Source organism: Pseudochaenichthys georgianus, chromosome 4 (assembly GCF_902827115.2).
Source record: "Pseudochaenichthys georgianus chromosome 4, fPseGeo1.2, whole genome shotgun sequence".
Taxonomy (NCBI): domain Eukaryota; kingdom Metazoa; phylum Chordata; class Actinopteri; order Perciformes; family Channichthyidae; genus Pseudochaenichthys; species Pseudochaenichthys georgianus.
In genome coordinates, this window is record NC_047506.1 from 21,712,990 (window position 1) to 21,734,071 (window position 21,082).

Sequence of the window (21,082 nt, forward strand, 5' to 3'; positions counted from 1 at the left end):
GCTGTTTAGAGCCATGTGGGACAAAACCTGATCCTGCCCCTCCCTCTGACTGTCTAAGGTGAACGGTGACCGCAAAAACTACACTGCGCATGCTCAGAGTATTTTCAGATACTTTTTTGTGTGGCAAAAAATAATGACCATCGGGGCAAAGTGCTGCCATCCCCACTATAGTATACGTCATCTCACATAATTCAGAGCTGATTGGCTGTAAGTACGTGTGCCGCGAAAAGTGTGGTGTGTGAAGAGGAGACGAGAGAGCTGCAGTGAGGCTTCCAAAAACCAGGAAGTAAGCTGCGCATGGCTTCCCTCCACAAAAAAGCAACGAGATTTCTCCATAGGATTTTAGAAAATAGCTCAAAATAAGATCTGTGGGAAACGTAGCTGTTAGATAAAAGTACGTTTTGTTCAGCCGGATAATATCCACATGTCTACCCTACTTTTATCATTTTCGAATAAAAAATCTATTGATTAGATTAGATTTATGATAGACATTTGAAACTACAAGAAGATAAGGAGGACTTTTACAAAAAAGTAATAGAGATTTTTGTCCAGAAGGATAGGCAAATGGACTTAATCTTCAAGTCAAGGTAAGACTGCAATTGTATTGAAAATGGGATCTTACTAGAACAATTCAATATTTAAATGATAAAATTACATTTTTTTGGGTATCCTTCTGTTGAACTGTCTGTTTAAAATTAATTGAAGCATCAGACAAAAAAAGCTTTTGAAAATAATATTATATTTTGATTTAATATATTTGTAAACCTGAAGTGTCAGTGCCAGTGCCTCACCAGCCATGAACCTCTCTGCAGAAGCTTATATATAGACATCTGAGTTTTTTGTGCCCCACCACTTTTGTACATATAGAAACGCCACTGCACAGCAGCAATAGGTTCTGACTGCACGGGTGGGTTGCCATGTCAATTCTGCCTAGCCTATCTCTCGATAGACCTTTTAACTAGTTTACAGAGAGTTAATGAGCATATTTGTCACGATCTGTCTTTATGGTGTTTTGTCTTGTCTATATCTGTTTTTGGTTTTCTGTCTGTGTTGTGTTTTGTCTTGTTTAGATCTGTCTGTGGTTCCCTGTCGTTAGTTTCCCTGGTGTGTCTGATTACCCGATTGTGTTCACCTGTGGCCCCTGTGTTTTCTCCTCCCTCCTCACCTGTGTCTTGTTTGTGTGATTAGTCTTGTGTGTATTTAAGTTCTGGTTTTTCTGTCTGTCTTTGTCGGTTCGTCTTGTGTATTGGCTTGTCCTCGGTGAGTGTTCTGTTCTGTCATTGTCATTATAGCCTTGAAATAAAGGAATTTCACGTTAATCTGCATTTGGGTCCTACCTGCTTCACACATCGTAACATTACGAACCGACCATTATGGACCCAGCAAACTCAGCCCATTTGATGCTACAGGCGGAATGTCTTGGATACTCTCTGGAGTACATTTTTTATACGTGGAAAGGCGCCTCATCTAGACGGGGTAGAGAGGCTGCGTTGAAGGAGGCACGTCAGGAGGTTGCTCGCAAGCCCTGGCTCTGGAGCTTGTTGCCCGAGTGGCTTAGGGTTTTCTCACGTAGCCCTGAGTGCCAGTCTTCATGTTCTGACCCTTTCTTGGGGTCTGGTCTGGCGTTTGGAGGTCCACGAAGCCTCCAAAAGACTCCTAAGAGACGCAAGGCCAGGGTTCCAGCCCCAGCTCCGGCTCCAGAACCGGCCTACAAGGCCATGGATCCATGCACCAGTACCGGCCCACGCAGCCATGCTTCCATTCTCCATTACCTGGCTTACACAGCCAGGGTCCAGGCTTCCGCTCCGCGCCCAGCAGCAATGGTTCCGACTCCAGAACCGGTCCCCACAGCCATGGTTCCGGCTCCAGAACCGGCCCATGCAGCCATGGTCCCTGCTACAGAACCGGCCCACACAGCCATGGTCCCAGCCCCAGTCATGGCCACAGCAGCCATGGCGCCGGCCCCAGCAGCCATGTTTCCGGCTTCAGTACCGGCCCCAGTAGCCATGGTCCCAACTCCAGATTCGGCTCCAGGACTGGCTCTCCGGCCGACGCCAGCACCTCGTCTCCTGTTGGCTCTCCAGCCGACGCCAGCTCCCCGAGGCCTGTCGGCGTACCGGCCAACGCCAGCTCCCCGAGGCCTGTCGGCGTACCGGCCGACTCCAGCTCCTCGTCTCCTGTTGGCTCTCCAGCCGACGCCAGCGCCCCGTGTCCTGTCGGCGTACCGACCGACACAAGTCCCCTCTCAGGTCCCCTGTCGAGTCCCCTCTCGAGTCCCCTCTCCAGTCCCCTCTTGAGCTCCCTCTCCAGTTCCCTCTTGAGCTCCCTCTCCAGTTCCCTCTGGAGCTCCCTCTGGAGTCTCCTCTGGAGTTCCCTCTGGAGTCTCCTCTGGAGTTCCCTCTGGAGTCATCTCTCCAGTTCCCTCTCGAGTCTCTTCTCGAGTCTCCTTTCAAGACACTCCTCCAGTTCCCTCTCGAGTCCACTCTCAAGTCTTCTCTCAAGTTCCCTCTCGAGTTCCCTTTCAATTCATCTCTCGAGTCACCTCTCGAGTCCCCTCTCGAGTTAGCTCTCAAGTTTCCTCTCGAGTTCCCTCTCTCGAGTTCCCACTCAAGTCCCTACTCAAGTACCGTTGGAGGTTCCGCTGGGGGTCCTGCCAACCCTTTGTCCTGTCCCGTTGGAGGTCCCGCCGTCTACTCTTCTGACGGGGGTCCTGCCAGCTCCTTGTCCTGTCTCGTTGGAGGCCCTGCCGACTACTCTCCTGCCGGGGGTCCTGCCAACCCTATGTCCTGTCCCGTTGGAGGTCCCACCATCTCCTCTCCTGCCGGGGGTCCTGCCGGTCCTGTGACCTGTGCCGTTGGAGGCCCCGCCGACTGCTCTCCTGCCGGGGGTCCTGCCAACCCTGTGTCCTGTGCCGTTGGAGGCCCCGCCGACTACTCTTCTACCGGGGGTCCTGCCAACCCCATGTCCTGTTTCGTTGGAGGCCTCGACATTACATGTCTCGCCAGGGGTCCTGCCAACTCCTTGTCCTCTTCCGTGGGGAATCTTGCCGACAACTGTCCCACCGGCTCTGGTTACTGTCCGGTCAACACCGGCTCCTGCCCGGTCCCCTGAGAGCTGTGGTCTTCGCCCCTCCTCGAACTCTGCCTTGCCCCCGGGCCGTCCGCCCGAGAACCCCTTTTTGAACTCTGCCTTACCCCCGGGCCGTCCGCCCGAGATCCCTTCCTGGTCCTCTGCTGTGCCCCTGGGTTGTCAGCCCAAACCCGTCCTCCGGACCCCCTCCACCCACCCTGGTGGCCCTAGTTTTTCAAATATCCATATAGATCAACTAAAATCCAATGAAAGGTATGTCCTTGCCCTGTAAAGTGATACAATGCTGCATTGTTTTGGAGCACCAGAATTAGATAATGGACAGCATCAAATAATTAAGAATTTTCAATAAAAAACAGCAGGAGTTGTTTCCTACTCGTCAAGTGTAGAAAAAGAATGGTGCATTGATTTAAAGTGACTGTGTCACATGACATGGAGACTATAGAAAAAGTTTTAACAAAAACTGCTTATATAACATATTCACATAACATTTAAGTGAAGGTCTGTCATTAGAGTGTAAGAGTCAGATTATAAAAGTTTTAATAAAAAAAACACCGCTGATTTGTACTATAGCAGTTTCATGTTATTTTATAAAAATATTGATGAAAATCAGTAAAAGCCCAAAAATCCTAAATATGTCTTATTATTCAATGTAGTAATACTATCTGGTATGGGGAGGGTCCTGCATCCCCGTTTGTAGTTAATGATGTCTTTTGACCATCAATCTGGATCACAGAGTGCCCTCTGTTGGCCTTTAGGATGAAGTGCACTTACAATGAAGACGCTGAGTAGCAGGCCTACTTTATTCCTCATTCTACAACTTTATTATTTCCTTTTATTAATAGACCACACACAATTAATTTGGGTAAAAATTCAAAAAACCACAATTATCCTTGACCAAATACATGCAAAGTACTTTTCCCAAGAGATTTGAAACAAGGTTTGTCATTTTATAGTTAAAGAAATCTCTATACTTTTGACGAAAAGAGACACAATTTAAAGAGATTGCAGTGTAATTACACTTGATAAACATGCACTTATATATATATATATATATATAGATGTTAATAGAACAGACAGCAGCCTGAGCTGAACTTCCTTCACAAGGCAGACGGACACGTGAGAGTCCACAGAGCTCAGTTTGATATCATATCACGGTGACTCCTGGTTGGGTCACATAGCCAGCTTGAGCAACCATCATCATTGGAGCAGGCTGCATTTGTATAATGGGTTGACTTTGCACGACGATGACATTAGGAGTTGTATTGCGATGTTTTAACTAACGATGCATCTGACACCAGGAGCACCACTGACACAAACAGGACACACACATGTCTCCACAGAGAGAACCCTGCAGAGAACCAAACAAAAATATGTTTATTAAGTTACATTTTTTTACTTTTATGAAATTTGTTTTGTGACATCTAGTATGCTTACAAGCATCCTACCTTGATGTGGTATCTGTTTCGCATGGCAACCCTAACAGACAGGACTGCTGGAGGCACATAGACAGGAATTCCACACATTACTGATGTACAAATGCTCAGTATGTCACATACTGGGAGTAAACGGTTTTCACCAAACCGTCCTGTAACAGTGCAGGCCAGACAAGGGCCACACCAGAAGACGTAGCAACCTGAAAAAACAGGGAGATACACCGACAGAGATGCTTGCTGAATATATTGCACAATAATGCACAAAAAAAGGAAAAAAAACGTTTTAAGTCATGGTTTTATTTCTTACATGTAGCGTGGTCCTCAAAGCAGTCAAAGAGATCGCTGCTCCACCAGACCCGGCGGCAGACATACGTCTCTGGGCGGGCATTTGATGTACCAGGGCGGGCCCACCCCGAAACTTACATTTCCCGGGAAAACTGAATTGTGAAAGAGCTGACATGCTGAAAACCCAACGCCTGCAGGGGGGTCTGGGGAGATTCTCCCCCAGGAGATTTTTTGAAATACTAACATAAAATACACATTCTGGTACTCTCTTAAGAAGAAAAATAAATAAATCTATTACTACACAACATATTTAAAAAAAAAAATGAATGCCATTTCAGTTTTTTGTTACTTTGTTCTGAAAGCTGAACCTGCTGCTCCTCACAGAGGGAAGAGGCTGTGAATTACTTTACATTGTGGATAAGGGTGGAAAGCCCCCATTGTTCTGTGTGTCGAAATGAAAGACAGCCCACACACCTATCAATCATCAAACCGTGGGGTCTTATTTAATTACGTGTTGATTTCTATCAACACGTAATGTTGTATCGATGTATATAGAGAGGTACTGTAACTACAGCAAAAATATTCTCCGTCGGGACTTCCTGCAACAACACCACGTCGTTATCTTGATTCTGATTGGCCAGAAGACATTATCAAAGATGTTCTATTGAGAAGATGATCACTACGTGACAAAAGTTTTCAAACCGTTTCTAGTCTTCGGTATTTTCAAGTGACTGCTGAAATCAATCTTACTAACTGCTGTCTGTGCAATTTACTCCGCGCGAGTTGGCGGACATTAGTTTGCTTACTTTAACATCATTTTTCATGGTGGGGCTAAGCCATTTATTGGTATGGCTGTAGCCTACCCAGTATACCCTGGCGCCACCACTGAACATAATAATAAAACAATTAAAATGTTGTATTCAGCCCTGATTAAAACAGCGGCCCAAATCCTGGATGGTCGGGCCCAAATCCTGGATGGGCGGGCCCGGCCCCATGGGGCCCGCCCATGACGCCGGGTCTGTGCTCCACTCTTTCTCAGGTGGTGGGGCTCCCATCGGATGTTGGATAAATTGAGCTACCCACAGTGAACAATTAACCTGTAAACACACAAATCAGTGCAAAGCAAAATACACTTCTGATAAACAAAAAGCTCATTCTGTAAGTCTCATACCACTTATTCAGTTGGAAAACTCTGAAAATATAATTTTTGCACTATATTTATCTTTTAAAGGTGGGGGGTAGGTAAGTTTGAGAAACCGGCTCGAGATCGCTAGAATTTGAAAATACACAACCGGAGAAAATCTGTATGGAAGCAAACAAGAGACAGAAGTATTTGAATTTGATCAGACACCGAATTTATAGCATTGAAAATAATTACTTTGAAAATCATGTATCTGAATGTTTTTTGCTCCGAATTTACCTATGTGAAATAAAAATGTTGAAATTCAGATCCCAAAAATTCAAGTGAAAAAAATTCGACGTCAAATATTTCGGTGTTTAAAATTCGATGTAAAAAAAATCGGTGTATAAAATTCGACGTCAAAAATTGCGATGCAGCATCATCCGGGCTACTCAGACAGGATAAGCAATCGAGCCCGAATGCAATCAACCCGACTTCTGGGGGACAGTGCTGTGAAGCTCAATGCTGCAAACTGTAGGCCCTATGTTAAAATGTCCAACTTAACATCAAAAAATGAACATGTTTCTAGCCTGGATCCACAAAAACATATTCTGTATATAGTTAGATTCCCCCTTCATGACAACAGGGCTGCTTCTCCTGGCTCCTCTGTCTCACTGCTAGCTCCGTTAGCTCCATTGGCTCCGTGATGCTACAGCGGCTCAGCTCATGAGGAGAACACTACTTGAACTCGGCCGTGTTTGTTGTGTTGGCTCCTGGTGGACTATTCGTCATGAAAATGAGGATTTATCTGCGGTTAAAATAGACCGACCGTGAATGCAGTTTCTTGGGTAAGTCAACCCTGCATAAGTACATAAAGTACTTATGTTATGTTACTGGTGTTTTTATTAAGCTAACGTTAATGAATGTTTAGAGTTGGGTTAGCATTTGAGCAATCGTAGCTCCATCTGTGCTAACGATGCTATGCGTAGCATCCAAGAGTGTATAACATTAAGTGGGATGCTACTGTATACCAAAAGGCTTCTGTGCGAGGTTGCTAAAATAAGGTCATCCTTGTACGTTAGATAGTTAGGTTACTGTATGCATTGTTAAGGTTCGTTTAAATTCGCAATGCTCTACTATAGCATACAATAGACTAGCTAACGTCAACGTATTGTTGAAGAGAGGCTTAGTGTATATTAAATCAACCTCACAATGAAATGTGTGTATCTTTAAAATATGAGCGTCACATTTCAAGATGGTCCAGAAATAACGCTCCCTTAGATATTGTAATATGGTTTGTTGAACTGGAGTTATTTATTGCAGCTAACCGCCTATCCGACGAACGACACAAACATTGTTGTTTTTAATATTATTATTACCAATGCCTCTTTTAATTGTATTATCCTCACACTTGAGAAACAGCCTTATCGTGGCTGTAGAACAGAACATGTAACTTAATGCCTGCATTTAAGGATGATGAATAGCGTAGTCAATGCTTTAGTGACAAGGAAATTATTTGTTTAAATACTAGATATGACGTTATGTGTGACTTCAGTGAAAATTAAGCTTATCCATTGCATTTGTTCAATAGGTTTGTGTCTTACACTTACGTTTGTGATGCATATGAATATGGCATATGAAAACAAATACATTTGACTGACTCATGAAAACCTCATCCAAAGTAGCAGTAAAATAAAAAGGACCTACACAAAATAATACTCAATCAAACTGATACAGTATGAGGACTGTGATATCCAGCAATTTCTTAAGTAGAACAATAAGATTATGACCTGTTTTTAAAAGAAGATAAAAAGTAGTTTGCATGTAAAGAAGTCTGTAACCCACGCATGTAACTTTACATCCGTTTGTTCAAAGTGTCCTTAAGGTGATCCAGACAGGCTGGACCAGAGGAGGAGAGACAGATCTGGACTCCTAGCAGCAGAGAACTTCAGCACGGATTCCAAGGTACACCTTTTTCATACTTTACAAAGAATGCATAAAGTAATGACTCTAATACACTGATATACATGCCATTAAACATGACTGAATAATAGATCACCTACACATCAGTGATGTTGAATGCACTTTCTTAGCTAAAGGTTACATTTACATTTTACCAAGCAACATCACTTTTTTGTTCAACTTTCACATTTCAATGTATTTAAGGCAATATTATTGAACATAGTGAGAGCTGCGACCCTTTGTCTTACATGTGAATGTGTAACTTAACATTTTCAGGAAGAATAACGGACAAAAGGAGTGCAAATGCAAATACAATTTATTGAAATGTGAACTAAAAGTTATCAAGCATGAACCATCACAATTTTTTTTAAATGAAATAATATACATAAGTTACACTAAATGTTAATCTGTTAATTGATTAAGTAAACACATGTTGTCAAATAAAGTGACAGGCTAGGCCTGTGCAGGTGGTAACAGCTATGCCCAGCATGGGCTAAGTTCTGTAGGTGCAGCTGGTGCAGGTCCTCCTCCCTCAGGCCGGGGGCCTGTACTACGAAGCTGGTTCAACCTAACCTGGATATGTTTGAGTTAGCCGGTTGGCCTAATCCAAAACATACGCGCTCTCGCTAAACTGTACTACGACGCTTACATGAAAGGGGTGGTATCTTACATGAAAGGGGTGGTATCTGGAGCATTAGACCAATCACAAACATGGACAAGCGTACTGACAGCGCAGCGTCATACTTCCTGAATGAAAAGTCAACTATAATATTAGACATGAAGAAGTTAAACTTTAAACATCCATGACTTAAACACTTGATCCAGGATAAAAGCCACAGAGCTGCACCTGCAAGGTGAATACAGCTGGCAAAAGAAAAAGTATTTGAATGCGTACATTAACAGGTTTATGATATCACTGCCCCGTCTAAAACACGATCTGACTTCAATTACATTTGACTCGAGTGTTTCGTCAACTTAATGTGTTGCTTAAAATAATACTTCTGCATACAGTATGTGACACTGTGAGTGTTGCACGGCCAGATACGGCTCAGCTGACTCAGATCAGGAGAGATATGATACATTATGAAGTGATATGCCGCGGACTGTACTTAATGTACTCTGATCCGGTTACTTATGTTGTGGCCGATATGTAAGTAAGCTTTCTTAACGCTAATGTTATAATAGTCAGATTGCTCTGAAGATGGAGGTGATATTCTATTAATGTTCACGTTCACACAGTCGGTGATTTCTGCCGGCCGTCTTTCCTGCAACGGCAGCTTTTCTGTATTTCCTTTCTCCTGTAATATGACTTGATCGCTTTAAACTCCGCACACTGAGCTCTGATTGGTCAGCAGGCGGTGCTTTCACTGAGTTGAGCTCTTAGCCTGCAACCTAACCTGGTCCCGACCAGGTTAGCCGCTAAGCATAAGTTACCATGGAGATCTAGCCTGCTAAAAAGAGAACCAGCTTCATAGGACCGGAAAGCCGGAGTTTTCCCTGAATTTAGCCGGCTAACCGAAAATCCTGCTTCGTAGTATACCCCCCTGGTCCTCCTCGCAGGGAAAGACCCTCAGCCCTCTCTGGCCAAACCAACAGACAGGACGTTCATAAAGCTGAGGTCTCCCCCAAAGTCTCTAATCATCCATCCTGTGAATATGAGAGGGGAACAAATAGTGTAATAGATGCTTTGGACAATAAGAAATATAAAGTTAACTGTTGAGTTGCTCAGTTTTTTACATTAACAGGGTTTAATAATACAAACAAAAGGAGAGGCACCGTAAAATAAAGATTGGTCTTTCAATAAATTGTGTTGATTTTGTCTTTTGAATTGTTTGTCTAAAGTCAAGTACAGAACTGTTACTTATAGTTTGAATGATAGTCTGGTTATAATGTTTGGAGGAGGCATCACAGGTAAGAGCACCATTTGTTGTGTTGCATCCACAACAAATCAGATGTGTGTGTGTATTTATTTATCTACTATTTCTTGAATCATTACTGTCAGTCCAAAACAAGAGATTTTGTTTTAGTAACATTTTTTTTAAAACATTCTCTTTTCCACTACACTATCTTGAATACTTTAGTTTTTACATCACTACATTTATCTAACAGCTTTAACATTGTAAAGGTGTCACTTCGGACTCTGGGTAATTATGACAGCATGTCCTACTATTTTGAGAGTTTGAACAAACCAGACCTTCATCTATTAATGTAGAAAATAGTCAGCACATTAAACCATTATGAAAGTAATCATTAGTTAGCTCAATGTTCAAAATGAGCTCCAACTACAACAGTTAAGTCAACTCGTGCATCGGTAATAACAATAAAACAAATTATATAATAGTATAACTTGTGTCGACTTTAACAACACTTTCCTAATTATACTAGCATACTTTTACTAAAGTAACATTAACATGTTTAAATACAGGGCCTTTGCAAGAGAGTATTTCGTATAGTGTAGTGTATATAGTGTCTACTTGACTTATCTAACCGAAGTGATCGTTACGTTACTTTGCAAACCGTCACCCCCCCCCCCCCCCCCCCCCCCCCCCACATACACACACACACAAGGACACAGTAACGTTGTGATTCACTTCAATTAATGATAACTACGGAGCTTGCTAACAGCAAGGCACAAGGCTACTTCACTCATTTAGCTAGCTAATGTAAGATACAAATGCTGTCGAGCCCTCACTGCTTGTAAAATAAAGAGCACAAACTGACTACTTACCCGAGCGGCGAGCCCTGCTGTTCTCCGTCATTTTTCTCCCAGGTTGTTGTGATCACATGACTGACAAAGCCGTACTCTGATAGGCCAGAAGTCGGTTTGATTGCATTAGGGCTCGATTGGTTTTCCTGTCTGAGTAGCCCGGATGATGCTGCATCGCAATTTTGGACATCGAATTTTATACACCGAATTTTTTGACTTCGAATTTTTTTTCACTTGAATTTTTACATTTTTATTTCACATAGGTAAATTCGGAGCAAAAACATTCAGATACATGATTTTCAAAGTAATTATTTTCAATGCTATAAATTCGGTGTCTAATACAATTCAAATACTTCTGTCTCTTGTTTGCTTCCATAAATCTGCCTCTTCCTTATAGAGCCCCTCCTCCAACACACACGAACGCGCACATGACCAATGAGGGCACGCGATAAATGTGTGCCCCGATGGAAGGCTGACAGGCAGGTAGGCCATTTTTACAGTATTACGGCTTCCACAGATGAATTTTTTTTATGGATTTTTTGTCAAAGCACTTATATATTCATTGCTATCGGGATGTTAAGAGCATTCCATGGAATATAACAAAAAGTGTATCTCGAGCCGGTTTCTGAAACTTACCAACCCCACCTTGAATAGATAATCTGATTTTTCGATGCGCTTTGCATAATTTATTTGAATGAAAATGAACTGTGCTCAGCTTTGAAATATTACAGTTTTTCTCGATTGCTAACACACAACAATTCTACAAAAAGCTTATTATTATTTTAACTGACACTCAAAGAGCAAAACATCGGCTCAAATCTCCAAAACTCTAAACACGTTTTCAGCTTTTCACACAATTTGCAAATCAACATGGCACTTTTTGCAAACCACTGCACACACGTTTCTCCACGTAAGACACAGCCATCTGACATAAAGTCACGTGTTAGCTGGTTTAAAACACTGATATTCAAAAGGCCTCACACATGGACCAATGATCAAGAAACACGTTCCACCTGACCAAACACCTGATAGCATAATTGTTGGCTCATCAATCAGGATGTTAGCACTATGAAAAGACCACAGGTGAGAACTTTCTTACAGCAACAATGGAAGCCAACATGGAAGCAAGAGCAAGAGGAAGAGAAGAGCTGGGGTGAGAGTGAGAGGAGGTAGAGCTGGAGGGAGAGGACGTGGACAAAGAAGAATACTCTCTAATGAAATGAAATGTTATTAACCATGGTTTGTCGATGAGAGAGGCGGGACGGAGGGTTCAGCCTAATCTAAGCTGATTTACTGTCACCTCTGTAATCCGGACACTTAGACTTGAAAACAGGTTAGTTAATTGTAGCTCTGCATAATTCATGATATATCAGTGCTTATATCTGTTGTGTGAAACGTATTTACTTCATTACTGTAATTTAATTGTTGGCATGTTGCATATAACTGTACAAAAATCCTGCACAATGTACTGTGGTAAACTTACTTTTATGCAACACAGACACTGACCAACCACTATATCTTTGTTGTTTATCTGAAGGACTGATAAACAAAGAGGTGGAAGGCTAAGGATTTCCAATGAGGCACAGCAGCAGCAGTTACAAACTGGGTTTTGGCAAACAATCACACAGTAACTATGTGCTGAGATGCATGTTGCACATGTGTACATGTGATTTTTGAATAAAATGTGATTTTTTTTTTTCAACAACTCATTTGTATTTCTTCATTTACTGTATTTCTGTAAACTCAAGCAATCTTTCTCTGCAGAAACCTCTCTGTACAGAGCATAGCCCATAACAGATGAACGTGCTTTAGATTATGCTCAGCAGTGTGTAGCTGGGTGGTCAAACAATCTAGTATTATGAATGAAGTGTGTTATATTTGGTGCACAAGTTGGCATTTGGTAAGTATTCATGTAGTTTTGAGTGCAGTTCTTAATTTAGCAGGAGAAATTAGGTGTTTTGCACTGTGTGGTTTTGTGAAATGTGTTTAGTGTTCAGGACAGGAGAGGAAGAGGACACAGGAGGAAGAGCATACCGATTCCACCAGCCCAGCCCAGCCGGCAGATGCTCATACCACAACCCTTTGACACTGTATACTTAAACCTTGGTATGTAAACCAATAAACATCATTCTAAACAGCAGCAAAAGACCGGAAATTCATCTGTTTGTGTCTGCGTCAGGATCACTCTAAAGTCTAAACCCTCCTGTGAAGTAATGGCAAAAGGATATAGGACATTGGAACATTAAAATTGCCACTATATAAATATAATAATATATACGGAAGTATTAACAGTAAAATGTACTTTGTGTATCAAAAGAAAAGTTTTCATTATGCTATATTGTACAGTGTTGTAGAATAATATTATTCTGTTTTTATCAGTAGCAAATACATTTACATTTCAAATCATTTTAATGTTGTAGTCTGGCAATGTGGAGCCAATTTTGGATACTTTTTACTGTGAATATTAAAATCAAAGTATTTACATTACATTACATTGCATTTAGCTGACGCTTTTATCCAAAGCGACTATCAAAGTATTGCATCACATTATGTGTTTTCCTATGTACAAAGTCAATAACTATATGTATTTAATACATGTATTTGAGTAGAAAGTACAATACTTGCCTCCAAAATGTAGTGCAGTAAAAATATTATTAGCATTAAATGGAAATACTCAAGTACAAGCATGCATGTCAAAATTGTAGTAAATGTACTTTGTTACATTCCTCCACTGATTTCCATTGACAGTCTAAACAGAGAGTGAGATAGGTGTGCACCAGACAATGCCTGTTGTATAGATATGTGTCCTGGCATTACCAGTTGTCTTCACACTATGTCAATTCTTGCTTTTGTCATGTTTTATTTTTCCTTTCTTCTGTAAATTTATTTTCATTTTATATATTAAGCGTTTTTACATTATACTAATACGATTGTTGAGACTCATTGGACACAGTGATGAACTGTAAATCAGGGTGTTTCCATGGATGCAACTCTGGAGGAAAAAAGCATCCACCAAGTGAGGTCAGTTCTGTCTCTGTGACCCAGTTACTGACATTTGAGGCAGAAAAACCCAAAACTGTTGTCCTGCCATCCCCCAGTATCAACATGATCCTCGCCTTGAATATATTCAGAACTCTTGTCATAATTTATAAACAAATATTCATTGCTGTTATTTTTCTAAGACCAACACACAGACTCCTCTCACAGGCAACACGAATTAATCAGAGGTTTTTAATAAGAAATTAAACAAAATCGGATTATTTATTATTATGTTAAGAAACTATTTACATCAATTTCACTTAAAAAAAGTCACTAAATCATATAAGGATTGAAGAAACAAAGAATTAATTTTCTAGAAAATATTTTTTTTAACTTGTATGCAATAAATGCTGCATGTAGATTAAAAAGAAATACTTCAAAATAAAAATAAAATCTACACATCGTGAGACAAATCTACAGTGGTTTAAATATCCTTCAAAAGCCATTTGGGTAAACTTCATTAGAACCCGAGAGAAAGGGAAAAGTGTTTTGGAAATGTTCAGGAAACAGTTGAAGACCTCTTCTTTAATGCGAGTTCTCCCGATCCGTCATCTTGAGACATTTACAACACAGTAACTGATCATATCTACCAATTTCCACATTGGCATGATTATCATTATTGTGACAATATGGGACTGAAATTGAACCTGCATGCGTTAATGCCAAGGAGACATGATTAAAAAATGATTACAATACTGAAAAAAATAAAGCAAGGTAAAACAAGCACTGTCTCCCACACCGAGACACACATAATATTTGTTTACACTAAAGGACCACACCACCGATAATCTGAGCTAAATCAAACGTTGTTCACAAGACAGAGCAGACCAATGAGAAGCTGCAAGGCTCAGTATCTAACTCCTGGTTGGACTGGAGGAGGCTGCATGTTGACAATGACCACATTGTTTTTCTTGCGAAACTTTAACTCCCGTTGCATCTGGCACCAGGAGCACCACTCACAGAAACAGGAACTCGCGATGTCGTTACAAAGGGAACCCTGTGGAGAACCAGAGTACTGATAAGGCCCTTTTTTATATAAATGTGTTCTTGTTATTTTTTAAAGTCCTACATTATCTACAATGAAAAAACTAAAACGTTGATTTTAATAAATGGATTATGTCCACAGATTTCACATAACTGTATTAGATTAGTTGAAAGCAATAATATTAAGTTTTACAAATTATTTTATTTTATATTAATCTGAAATGATTAGGTTCGATTGATGTTATTGCTTTTAAGTAACCTATTACAGTTATGTGAAATCTGTTGACATAATACATTTAATTTAAGTCATCGTTTCAGTTGTTTCAGTGTTGTTCCAATTATGTTTTAATATGTGAACAGAGAACATGACAAACATGTTTTCTTGAACCTCAGGAATGTAGGCTATATCATTATTCATGCGTAATTCAAGTGTATAAATAATCATACAGGCTACATTTTCTGTCAATGTACCTTGATACCGTATCTGTGTCGAATGCCGACCCGTAGAGCCAGCGCTGCAGGAGGCACACACAGCGGCAGGCCGCAGGCGGCTGTGATAGCGGGGGTGAGAATGTCACATAATGGGAGACAACGGTTCTCTCCAAACCTCCCTGAAACTGTGCAGGCCAAACAAGGGCAGCACCAGAAGCCATAGCAACCTGAAAAACAAGCAGTTTTAATAGATAGTAATATCAAGTGTAACTGGTCTATTAGATTAAAGAATAAAACACAAATTAGTAACACAATGAAGCCTTTTACAAATGAATCTGACAGTAATTTGAATGAATACTAGGATTGAAGGTTGTGGTGTTGATTCTTACAGGTGCTGGTGTCCTCACAACAGTCAAAGAGGCCTGTGTTCCATTCTGTCAAAGGGTATGCCATTAGCTCTGTAACTTCACCACAGCTGGATAGAAATAAACCTGTCAACACACAGAAAGTTGGTTTAGCAAGAACATCTATTAAATCATTTAAAAGTTACACATATGAGGAATGTAATATACATATTTAATCCTTAAAGAATCTGGATTTCATAGAAGATAAGAAACAGGACATTTCTCAACAATTATTCTATATCTTTTGTGTGAAAAAGTCTTCAAAAAAGAAGCAACAGGATGAGTCGCGGTGTAGTAGGCTATTCACTTGTTAAGGTTAGGAGAATATTTCTTTCAGTTTGGGCATAATGTTTTTTAGATGGCTAAGTGAAGCCGATGCACACAAATGTACAACATGACTCACAGATGCGGACGGCTCTATTGTGGTATAAATCACAATAGAGCCGGTATTGAGGTCTTAAATATTATAATCATAGAAACACGGGTTTATGTTAATTTCATATCAGCAACAACTTATTAGAGTATGATTATCATCAGATGCCACTGCGTATGGTTGGACTAATTCAGCCTTGATTTCTGAATAGAATGAACATCCTCCATAGTTAATCAAAAATATATAATAAATTGATCATCTAAAGCCAATGTAGGACATGGAGGAAGTTGCAGTGACAGGGAAAGGTCTCTTCACATTGCTTCAGATAAGCTAGTGTACACAGCACTCCTCATGGTGTGTGAGCTTGAGTCAAGCCTGGGCAGCACTGATGTGAGAGTACTGCTGTTACCGAGTGAAAGACCGCAGTTTGCCTTTTAAATAGCCATGGACCCAGGAGGAGCCACCATGATACAAACACAGATGATTTCCATGTATTTATGGAAATGTAATACGAGCAGATCCTTTTTTTGTGTTGTATTTCAGTTATTCTTTCATTACATTTAAGTAGCTGTGAATTTGATCTATATATGGCCCAGTAGTAACTTGTAGTATTCAGAAAAAAACGTTTCTCTGTTTTTGTGATAAGGTTACAATGACTTGCGAATATGATGCATGTGGCTATGTTAAAAATACAATTATAATAAACACTTTTTGTCCCTCCTTTACCTCCTCTTCGCTGGATCATGTAAGCTGCCAAATTTGAGAATCAGCTTTCATTATACTTTTAAAATAAATTTAATTTCTTGACAGCAACATTTAAAAATCTTACCTGATTAAGCTGAAAGCCTTGTTGTCACGTCCAATTGCAGGGGGAATATACCTTGTATGAGGAGCGGCAAGGCATTGGGCAATTAAACCCAAACAATGCTGCAGAACCTGCCTGAACCCAAAAGCAAGGGAAGGTAGAAACAGCATCAACAGGATTGTGCCATTTCTATGTTAACACAGGTGTGGCAAACCAGTCATTGCAAAGGATTGTGAGCGTTTTTAAGGGCGGTGAAAATAAATGCATGGTTGTCATGGCTAATTGTTTCTTACCTTACCTCTGTGTTTGACTCTGTTCAGATCCACTTCATGTGTTTCGTAGTGAAATTATAAGCTGAGGTTGAAACCTTTGTGTTTTAAGTAAAACCTATTTGACGATAAGACATTTCTCCTTGGTTAAGTTTTCCAAAAGAAAATGTGCATTATAATTGATTCATCCTATAGTAGAGGTTCCACATAAGTAGGTTCCACATAACATAGCTTAACATGTCCTATTATATCACTATATCACATTTTTGTAGTTTCAAGCTTTAAATGAACATGACATCAGAAATCAGTTTTTACAGGTGTCATACGGTTTTTCTATATTTCTGTCTCACGATAATTTAGAGAGGATGCAGGAGGGGCAAACTGTAGTATCCCAGCAAATCCCAGTTTTATTTAGTTTTTAAAATCAAGGAGATATGTTGTGCCTGGCATGAATGTAACGAACAAATGTAAATCAATAACATATTGCTTGCTTCCATAAAAGCCAAGTTGTCTCTTACACAATAACATCTCCAGCCATGATTCTAATAGAGTTGAGATTCATTTGTATGATTTATTACAGGGAGTTTCCTTACAGCTATCTTTTGTTACAATGAAATGTGAGTGGAGTAAATAAATAAAGTGTACAGGTAACTCAGCTCTCTATTTGTTTTTGTGTTGACAGGAAGACATGCCATCATGATTACCTCATCAGGCTGGAAGCTGTTTCCACAGTTGCGGCTAAGATCTGGAACTGCAATGGTCAAACAATATCCACACTATCCACACTTCCAAACAGTCAGTGTCCCCCGGTGCCCTGTATTAATTTATTCCAGTGTTTATGTAATGTATTTGTCTGTAGATAAAGAACATAGATAACATAACGAGTGCTTAAAAATGAGTCTTTTATTAATAGCCAGATACATCGTAGTGTTGTACAGTATACTAACCTCTTCTGGTAATCAGTGATTACACATTGAAATTAGGGCTGTCAGTCGATTAAAATATTTAATCGCGATTAATCGCATGATTGTCCATAGTTAATCGCGATTAATCGCAAATTAATCGCACATTTTTGATCTGTTCTAAATGTACCTTAGAGGAATATTTTTCAAGTTTTTAATACTCTTAACATATGAGTGGACAAATATGCTTTATGCTAATGTTTATTATCATTTGAACAATGACAAATATGCTCATGAATATTAAACACAACAACCTCTGAACATTACAAATATTCGCCTCAATTCAACCTGGAACCTCTCTCATACAATACAAATGGTGTGTGTGTGTGTGTGTGTGTGTGTGTGTGTGTGTGTGTGTGTGTGTGTGTGTGTGTGTGTGTGTGTGTGTGTGTGTGTGTGTGTGTGTGTGTGTGTGTGTGTGTGTGTGTGTGTGTGTGTGTGTGTGTGTGTGTGTGTGTGTGTGTGTGTGTGTGTGTGTGTTGGATCGTTGGAGCTATGTGCAACTCAAGGCATATGCTCGAACGGGAGCTGCCTGGACGCTGCAATCATGTTGCTGCAATCATGAGTGTGCTGACTTTTCGTACAATGTCCCACTGTCTGGCTTCCTGCATCAAGTCAAGTGCTCGGCGCAGTTGTGTGGATAGAGCGCTCCTCTGTTTTCATTTAAACAGCTCCTTATATCCGTTAGCGCAGCTAGCTAGCACCAGATGCTAACAACAACAATGCACGTAAGGTCTCTCTCTCGCTCGCTCGGGCCACACATACACACACCCTCCCGGTCCTCCCGATGGCCAGTCGGTGCCTGCCGGTGAGCTTGGAAGTGTGGTCTGCCACAAGCGGGGATAAGCCCCTCACTGCAGTGCGCAGTACCTCAAGCCCCTCCTTCTCAACATTTGAGGCACGTGACTAACGGCCCCTCCTGACTAACGGCCCCTCCTTCTCAACCTTTGAGGCACGTGACTAACGGCCCCTCCTTCTCAACCTTTGAGGCACGTGACTAACGGCCCCTCCTGACTAACGGCCACTCCTTCTTAACCTTTGAGGCACGTGACGAGCTTCACAGTTCTGTTCTGTTAATCATAGCGTCAGACTGTCAGAGTATTAACTATTTTAACATATTAATATCAGGGTTGCCAACTTTGGGTACCTGGCACACTCTATTTTGGCCTATAGAACAATAAGCAGCAGACTTTTACTTTTTTTTATCATTTCTACTGGATCTTAGATCTGCGCTTGCGCAATACGGGTCGGCAGTTGCCAGAGAGTATTTTTGTTGGGTAATATACAGTAGGGCTAACCCATACAGTGGTGGGGTGAAGTCAGTATTTGCAATGTAATTACATACACGCTCCCCCTTGACAGTGAAACGCCACGCGTGAGGTTTAGATTATTTCCCTGTCTCAATCCAAATTGAACTGTATGAAATAAAAAGGCACATTTGTCTTGTAGTAAATAAAAAGGGCGAGCTGGAGGCAATCCTGCAATTTACCCACAGGTGAAAGAGTTGACATGCTGAAAGCCCAACCCTTGTAGGGGGGTCTGGGGGGATTCTCCCCCAGGAGATTTTTTGAAATACTAACATAAAATACACATTCTGGTACTCTCTTGAGAAGAAAAATAAATACATCTATTACTACACGACATATTTAAACAAATGAATGCCATTTTAGTTTTTTGTTACTTTGTTCTGAAAGCTGAACCTGCTGCTCCTCACAGAGAGAAGAGGGAAGAGGCTGTGTTAATTACTTTACATTGTGGTTAAGGGTTGATAGCCCCCATTGTTCTGTGTTTCAACATGAAAGACAGCCCACACACCTATCAATCGTCAAACCGTGGGGTCTTATTTCATTACGTGTTGATTTCTATCAACACGTAATGTTGTATCGATGTATATAGAGATGTACTACAGCAAAAGTATTCTCCGTCGGGACTTCCTGCAACAACACCACGCCGTTATCTTGATTCTGATTGGCCAGAAGACATTATCAAAGATGTTCTATTGAGAAGATGATCACTACCTGACAAAAGTTTTCAAAACCGTTTCTCGTCTTCGGCATTCTTGTTTTTGGCGTGAGAATAGTTTGGGCAGAGTGAGAGCGTGAGATTGAGAGTGAAAGCGCGTGTCACACGCCAGATGCGTGAGAGTTGGCAACCCTGTAATATATATTAATATATATATATATAATGATACCAATGATGATGGCGAGTGATCTGTCGCCATGGCAACGGCATTTAAAAATGTAAAACTCAAATTAAACACATTAACAGCCTTCAAAGCATATTTTAATGTATATTTGCATGTTAATTGCATCAATTATTTCAGTTATGACTTCAAGAAAGGGCCTTCATTTGTTTTTTAACTTTAATTTTATTTTACGTGCCTCAAAGGTTGAGAAGGAGGGGCCGTTAGTCACGTGCCTCAAAGGTTGAGAAGGAGGGGCTTGAGCAGTGGTGTAGTCTACGTGATAAGCTGGTAGGCTATATGCCGTATACCCACTAGAAAATAGGCTTGTTTGAGACACATTGCGGCTCGCCTCGAAAGTAGACGAGAGTAGCCGATCGCAGCCGGGGGAGGTGTCAAAAAGCTCGTCTTAAGTCGGACAGCTCGGAGTCGGCTTGACTGGCTGGGTTTGCAATGGCGGAAATTCCATTTTACCCACTGTAGACAAAGGTGATCTCCATTGCTTTATATAGGTTTGTTAATTCAGTCATGATGATGAACCACACCAGTGACTGGGTTCCATAATTAGAAATGCTCCTCCCTCTTAATGTTTGCAAAACTGATAGGTGGACAGGCTACAAATGATCAGTCCCTTCAGATCCGCACACATGAAGCTTAATGAGCATGAATTGAACAGACCTGCTGCTGTGTTAATTCTTTAGCTGCCACTTTAAGCTTTATGATGTGTACAACATGGATGTAATTTGATTTAATCTTGCCATTTTAAATGATGTATTCAATAAATAAGGTTAAACCAAATTACATTACAATAGATTGTATTTTAATGATTTGGTTTAACTTAAAGAGAAACTTTATTGTTATTGCACATATTACAGGTACTGAGACAACGAAATGCAGTTTAGCTTCTAACCAGGTGCAACAAGCAGTGGAAAGTAATGTACACAATCTGCAGAATAACATATAGAATGAATTGAATGATGAATAAACAGTGGGGTATGAATACACTAGTTTAGTTTAGTCAATTTATTGAACATG

At 40.7% G+C, this 21,082-nt stretch overlaps 2 long non-coding RNA genes across 2 annotated transcripts; one reads left to right on the forward strand and one right to left on the reverse strand.

Annotated features, from left to right (window-relative positions):
- Nucleotides 1-4,162: 4,162 nt before the first annotated feature.
- On the reverse strand, nucleotides 4,163-5,061 carry LOC117444994 (uncharacterized). Its single transcript, XR_011643152.1, has 3 exons — nucleotides 4,831-5,061; nucleotides 4,536-4,723; nucleotides 4,163-4,438 (listed from the first exon to the last, which is right to left on the reverse strand). It is a non-coding gene; the product is annotated as an uncharacterized lncRNA (long non-coding RNA).
- Nucleotides 5,062-6,524: 1,463 nt separating this feature from the next.
- Nucleotides 6,525-11,081, forward strand: LOC139433764 (uncharacterized). The gene is made up of 3 exons (XR_011643153.1): nucleotides 6,525-6,776; nucleotides 7,804-7,893; nucleotides 10,995-11,081. It is a non-coding gene; the product is annotated as an uncharacterized lncRNA (long non-coding RNA).
- The last annotated feature ends 10,001 nt before the right edge of the window (nucleotides 11,082-21,082 follow it).